At 29.2% G+C, this 7,436-nt stretch overlaps 1 long non-coding RNA gene and 1 pseudogene across 1 annotated transcript; both read left to right on the top strand.

The window, feature by feature from the left end:
* Positions 1 to 1,856: 1,856 nt before the first annotated feature.
* LOC107746555 (H(+)/Cl(-) exchange transporter 4 pseudogene) lies at positions 1,857 to 2,320 on the top strand (annotated as a pseudogene).
* Positions 2,321 to 3,882: 1,562 nt separating this feature from the next.
* Positions 3,883 to 5,566, top strand: LOC107746557 (uncharacterized). Its single transcript, XR_001640709.1, has 2 exons — positions 3,883 to 3,965; positions 4,954 to 5,566. It is a non-coding gene; the product is annotated as an uncharacterized LOC107746557 (long non-coding RNA).
* Positions 5,567 to 7,436: the final 1,870 nt, after the last annotated feature.

Here is a 7,436-nt window from a genome sequence, read left to right as displayed (position 1 = left end):
GTTAATCGTTACATCCCTAGTCTTAAACTCATTAAAGTTGTGCTATTATAGTATTTATTCATATTTTAAATTAGCTCTTATTTTTAGATTTTAGTTTCAGTAATTTTGTGCTATTGTCAGTTTTATTTTATTTTTTTATTCTATTTAGCTTTATTTTATTTTAGTTTTAGTAATTTTAGAACTTCAACATAAACTTATATTTCAGGTAGTTTCCAAGGCAACCTTTCTATTATTATTTTTTTAATTATTATATGTAAAGCTTAAAGAAAAATACTGTTAAAAACCATTAAATTAATACATAATTATTTTGATCTTATTTGTTTTTATTTATTATCTTTATATTTATTACTTCAATGTGGATACATATTTATAATGTATTTTGTTATTGTACATTTACTTTTAGATTGAGTAATTTTAAGTGCTTGTCATTTTTTTTAAATAATTCTATTTATTTTTATTTCTGTATTAGTTTCAGTAATTTTAGTGCTTCAACTTGCCAAGGCAACATTTCTAATTTTATTTAATTTTATTTTTTAGGGTAATTATATTTAAAGTTCAAAGAAAAACACTGTTAAAAGACACAGTTTAATTAATGCATATTTATTTTGATCTCAATATTTGTATTTTTTTTATATTATATATTAAATGTGCATATATAATTATTATCTATTATTTTACATTGATTTTTTATATTTGTTTTCCAGTTGAATGATATTTAAACTTCAACGATAAACACTGTTAAAAAGATGGTTCAGTAGATGCACATTTATTTTGATCTCATTCATTTTTATTTATTATTTTATATTAGGTATTTCAATGTGCATACATATTTATATATTATTAATTTGTATCTATTTATTTACATGTATTTTTTGTTTGTGTTTCAGTTGAATTATATTTAAAGTTAAAAGAAAAACGGTTCAGTAAATGCACATTTATTTTGATCTCATTTATTTTTATTGTTTAAATGTGCATATATATTTATATATATCTTTTTTTTTTCAGTTGTATTTATGGATTTTTCAGTTTCTATGTTTTTCAGTTAAAATTATATTTAAAGTTCAAAGAAAAACAATATAAATATTAGATGAAAATGATTTTCATCTAATATTTTTATTTTATTTTATTATTTTATTTAAGCTTTATTTTAAGAAAAGAAACCAGCCTAATTTTTCGGTTTATGCTTTTTTGATCTACATTGTTTCCTGCAAATATGCAGATGATATATTTAAATTAATACTTCATCAATTACTTTGTCATTGGCACAGACATTTTTTGAAACAATATAGATTCATGGCTGAATGTCTTGAATTTATTACTTCAGCAGGATTATTGAATTGAATATTAACTGATTTATATTTAAATTATATATGTGACCCTAGAGCACAAAAGCAGTCTTAAGTCTCTGGGGTATATTTGTAGCAATAGCCAACAATACATTGTATGGGTCAAAATTATAGATTTTTCTTTTATGCCAAAAATCATTAGGATATTAAGTAAAGATCATGTTCCATGAAGATATTTTGTAAATATCCTACCGTAAATATATCAAAACATTTTTGATTAGTAATATGCATTGCTAAAAACTTCATTTGGACAACTTTAAAGGTCCACCAAACAATGTAGCTCCTCAGAAACAGTTGTGGTTGCCGAGCAACACACAAACGTAAACAAAGGTGTATGTTACTTTGTAGAGCGAGTTTCGAACGCGGCTCAGCCAATCAGAATCAAGCACCGGAACTCTCCAGTTTATAAATAATTATTATATTATAGTATAGTATAGTAGTATATTATTATACATATATACTGTATATATAGTAAGTGAGATGATGGAGTTTATAGGTGCAGCAGTGAGGTGTTTGTGTTTGATTCAGGCGGTGTGACGCGGATGACGGTGTCTCTGGTGGTCATCATGTTCGAGCTGACCGGGGGTCTGGAGTACATCGTTCCTCTGATGGCGGCTGCCGTCACCAGTAAATGGGTGGCCGATGCGTTCGGGAAGGAGGGCATTTATGAAGCGCACATCCAGCTCAACGGCTATCCGTACCTGGACCAGGACGAGTTCACGCACCGCACGCTGGCCACCGACGTGATGCGACCGCGCCGCAACGAGCCGCCGCTGGCCCTCCTCACGCAGGACAGCACCACGGTGGAGGACGTGGAGACGCTCATCAAAGACACCGACTACAACGGCTTCCCTGTGGTGGTCTCGCACGAGTCTGAGAGACTCATCGGCTTCGTGCAGAGACGCGACCTCATCCTGGCCATCAGTAAGACACGCGTTCACACACGCTTTTGCCCTGAATGTGCTGCACTCTGAAGCTTTAACGTGCTGAAGAAACAAAGCCACCTACATCTTGGATGCCCTGGGGGTAAGCAGATAAACATCACATTTTCATTTTCGGGTGAACTATCCCTTTAACTAAGCAAATTTAATGTTAACGTTTCCTACAGGTCTTAAAGCTCAAATTTGAAATCTGTTTACATGCATTTATGATTGTTTTGTAGCCTTTTGAAAATATTCAATTTGTATCGGTGTATATTTGTGTGTGTCGTTGTAGTCAACTACATTCAAAACACTTAATGCATTTAATTTTTTGTTGTTGTTTTTGAAAGAATTCTCTTCTGCTCACCAAGGGTGCATTTGAACGAATAAAATAATTTTTACGTAAAGTTTAAAATTTGGAAAAAAAAAAATTTATATAAATGTGATAGAGTAAAAATTTTGAAATATTTTTAGAATTTAAAATAACTGTTTCTATGTGAATATCTGTTAAAATGTAATTTATTTCTGTGATCAAAGCTGTATTTTCAGCATCATTACTCCAGTCTTCAGTGTCACATGATCTTCAGAAATCAGTCTAATATGCTGATTTGCTGCTCGAGAAACATTTCTGAACTGAAAAAAAGCTTACATTGAAGAACTACAGTTACTGTTACTAAAACTGAAATAAAATAAATTAATTAGAATTATTTATAGAACAAAACCTAACAAGTCAGAAGCACATAACAAAATTACCAAACTTAAACTAAACTGAAATAAAATGTTTAAGTACTAAAATTACTAAAACTGAAATAAAATAAAATAAATTACCACTAAATAGAAATAAAAAATAAGCATATAACAAAATTACTAAACTTAAACTAAAATTAAAAGGAATAATATAAACTAAACAGAAAATATAAAATAAAAGCTCCCTGCCAACAGTTGTTAAAAAGAACTACAGCTAAAACTATTAAAATATTTGTCTGTAATTGAAATAAAGCTGAAATAAAATAAAATATAAATATTAAATAAAAAGCTGAAATAAAATAAGTTTTAAGTTGATGTACTAAAATTACTAAAACTGAAATAAAAATAAATTAAACAATTATTTAAAAAAAAAATGACTGAAACACAATAAAATTACTAAATGAAAACTGAAGATATAAAATAAAAGCTAATTGAAATATGAAAAAATATGAATAAATACTATAATAGTATATAATGTATATAGTACTAAGTTCCATTCAAAATGTTAATGCAAGAAGTAAAATACAGTAAAAAATAAGTGCTATTCATAAAATAGCAGTTTATGTGTTCATTTAACTATTTATATGCACTACTGTGCATTAATTTTTATTTTTATGTTGCGAGTCTCTTCTGCTCACCAAGGCTGCATTTATTAATTATTGCATGAAATATATTACTATTATACTTAATACAATTACTATTGTAATTACATATATATATATATATATATATATATAAGGAAAATAAAATTAATTATTAAAATTATAATAATATTTCACAGTGTTGTTTTTACTGTATTTTTTGGTTTAATTACTGTAATTGAATATTTATTTAATGATTCATTTACAGTTTCAAACAACTCCTTCACCGTCACTGACCACACGCCCATGGAGACGGTGGTGGACATCTTCCGCAAGCTGGGCTTGCGCCAGTGTCTGGTCACACGCAGCGGGTGAGAAGCTGATAATGATGCTCAAAACTGCACATGTTAGGATTCGAAAGTTGTATCTGTTAACATTAACATCTGTGAATCCTGAAAAATTAAATATATCACGGTTTCCACAAAAATATTGTGCAGCACGACTGTTTTCAACATTGATAATAATCAGAAATGTTTCTTGAGCAGCAAATCAGCATATTAGAATGATTTCTGAAGATCATGTGACACTGAAGACTGGAGTAATGATGCTGAAAATACAGCTTTGATCACAGAAATAAATTACATTTGAACAGATATTCACATAGAAAACAGCTGATTTAAATTCTAAAAATATTTCAAAATTTTTACTGTATTTTCGATCAAATAAATTCAGCTTTGCTGAGCACAAGAGACTTTCCAGAAACATTAAAAATTCTTACCCCCAAACGTTTGAATGATAGTGTATGTACTTCATATATAAATACATTAGAATGTGTCCCGTTTAATTTATTTAATAAAAAAAAAAGACTATTACTATGATTTACAGAAAAATGTAATTCAGTGTAACAGTTCATATACCAAAAAAAAAATCAAGAATCATTAGATGGCATTAAAAGACTCTAATTAAGGAAATCTCATTTGAAATCTTTGGCTCTTATCCGTCAAACCAGCAGGTTTTAATCATTTCAAATCGAATCAGATTTAGCAGATCACTTTTCTTTGATATATTTAATAAGTTCAGGTCAGAATAAGTACGTTGTTTGAGTTTTACATAAATATCTCTGTTACACTGAATGACTTTACTTGCATTTAATATGCTTTCTATGTATATCAAATCACTTCTGTACATTTAATTGGATGCAGACGTTAAAATATAGTCTGGTTTTACATATAAAATGTGGACCAGACTTTATTTTAACGGGTCAGATCAAGCAAACGGATGAGATCAAATCCCCTTCTAAAGCATGAGGTTTGGTTAAACTACTGACGACTAAAGCATCTTCTCTCTGTCTTACGTCAGACGTTTGCTGGGAATCATTACTAAGAAGGATGTTCTGAGACACATGGCACAAATGATGAACCAGGATCCCGGATCCATCATGTTCAACTAGACTCCACTGTCCGATCTGTTAGTAAACGCAGTAAAACGTGGCCAAAAGCGGACGGCGTGAAGATATACCAGTGTTTTTTACTGCTGTTTTTATCATATTTATATTTGACATGCATTACTTTAAGCCGTGCTGATCAACTGTTAAACAGGTGGGATGAAAATGAGGTGTTTTTGAAAGCTGCTGTATTTGATGTGAGATGTGCAGAGGAGGCTATATTATTATATTCATTTATTAAAAGGGTCAAAATAGAACAAATAATCCAGAATACTAATCTGCTGTATGATAGTGACTGTTTCATCCAACACTAGGTTTGTGGGAATCATTTCTGTTGTGTTGTTATTTATTAATGTTAGTTTTTATCTACAAGAATGGTGAGTTTTTTTTGCTGTTGTATTGAAACATGAATATTGTCCTTGTAAAATAAACACTGCATCTCTGTTACAGATATTAATGTTCATCCGCTGCTCCAGTTCAGCACATAAAAATGAGGGTATGTTATAATAATAAAAAAATATTGTTATTTTTATTGCATTATTTTATAAGATTTAATTCATAAAATATTTTCAGAAAGTACGGTGAAAATAATATAGAGCTCAAAAGATAAACAGTGAGTTAAAGGGTTCTCGTATGAAATATTATTAATAAATGATGACGTATTATTGCATTATTTTATTGGATTTAATTCTTTAATTCATAATTTTTTTTAGAAAGCACAATAAAAAATTATAAACAACTCAAAAGATAAATCTTGAAAGACTGAGTTATTTTGTCTATGAAACATTAATAATTGCATATTATTGCATTATTTTATTAGATATTATTCTTTAATTCATAAAATATTTTTAGAAAGTACAATAAAAAAATTATAAACAACTCAAAAGATAAATCTTGAAAGACTGAGTTATTTTGTCTATGAAACATTAATAATTGCATATTATTGCATTATTTTATTAGATATAATTAATTCATAAAATATTTTTATGAAGTACTTTGAAAACGATAGACAGCTCAAAAGATCAAACTTGAAAGACATACAGCGAGTTAAATGCTTTTGTATAAAATATTAATATTTAATGATGTATTTTTGCATTACTTTATTACATTTGATTCTTTAATTCATAACATATTTTCAGAAAGTACAATGAAAATAATATACAGCTTAAGAGATAAAACGTAAAAGACACACTGTGAGTTAATGGGGTTTTGAATGAAATATTATTAATAAATTATGATGTATTATTGCATTATTTTATTAGATATTATTCTTTAATTCATAAAATATTTTCAGAAAGTACAATGAAAAAGATATACGGTTGCAAAGATAACACTTAGAAAACTCTCTTCACAGGAAAAACTATTAAAAATTAAAAAATTGAGAACTGTAACACTATAAATAAATGTGCATATATTTATGTTTTCAAAGTAGAAGACTGATGAAGTAAAATATCTGATTATTATTATTATTATTATTATTAGTATAACAATGAGAGAGCATATTATGCTACTGTGTTTCTTTTTACAGTAACTTTTACATGTCACAGTTTAACAGAAACAAACTCAAATGTATCAGATCTGCTTTTTCCATTCACACACAGTTAAAAAGTGTAAAACGCTTCTTCAAACAGTAATTTCATCAAAAAGTATAAGGAAAAGGATGCAGTATGCAATGATAAACATTTCAAACTGTAGTATGCTACGTTGTTGTCACATGACCTCACTAGTTGAGTTTGTTTCTTCATCAGATTTGTAGAAATGTAGCATTGCATCAGTGTCTCACTGCAAGTGAATGGGTGCCGTCAGAATGAGAGTCCAAACAGCTGATAAAAACATCACAATAATCCACAAGCAATCCACAGCACTCCAGTCCATCAGTTAACATCTGGAGAAGACAAAAGCTGAAACAAATCCAGCATTAAGACCTTTTTAACTAAAATACCATAGAGTCCATAATCCATAATAACTCTTCCTCCAGTGAAAAAGTGTTCTGGTGTGAATCAGGAGAGAAATCTGCACAGATCAAGCAGCGTTTAAACAGCTCTAAACAAATATGTGGCTGGATTTTGATGTGAGAGACAACAGCAGATGCACTTCTTCACTGGAGGAAGCGTTATTATAGATTATGGACTCGTATTTTAGCAACGGTTTGGCCTGAGAATGAGCACATTTTCAGCATATTTTATCAGCATTTTTGGCTGAACCATTCCTTTAACTTTCAGCAGTCTGATCAAATAAGTGGAAACGCAGATGTTAAAGGGGTCATATGATGCGATTTCAGTTTTTCCTTTCTTTCTCTTTGGAGTGTTACAAGCTCTTGGTGCATAAAGAAGATCTGTAAAGTTGCAAAGACTAAAGTCTCAAATCCAAAGAGATATTCTTTATAAAAGTTAAGAGT

This window comes from Sinocyclocheilus rhinocerous, unplaced genomic scaffold (assembly GCF_001515625.1).
Source record: "Sinocyclocheilus rhinocerous isolate Xijiao unplaced genomic scaffold, SAMN03320098_v1.1 scaffold1791, whole genome shotgun sequence".
Taxonomy (NCBI): domain Eukaryota; kingdom Metazoa; phylum Chordata; class Actinopteri; order Cypriniformes; family Cyprinidae; genus Sinocyclocheilus; species Sinocyclocheilus rhinocerous.
The sequence above is the reverse complement of the archived record's forward strand: the minus strand, read 5'-3'. Positions and strand labels throughout refer to the sequence as shown.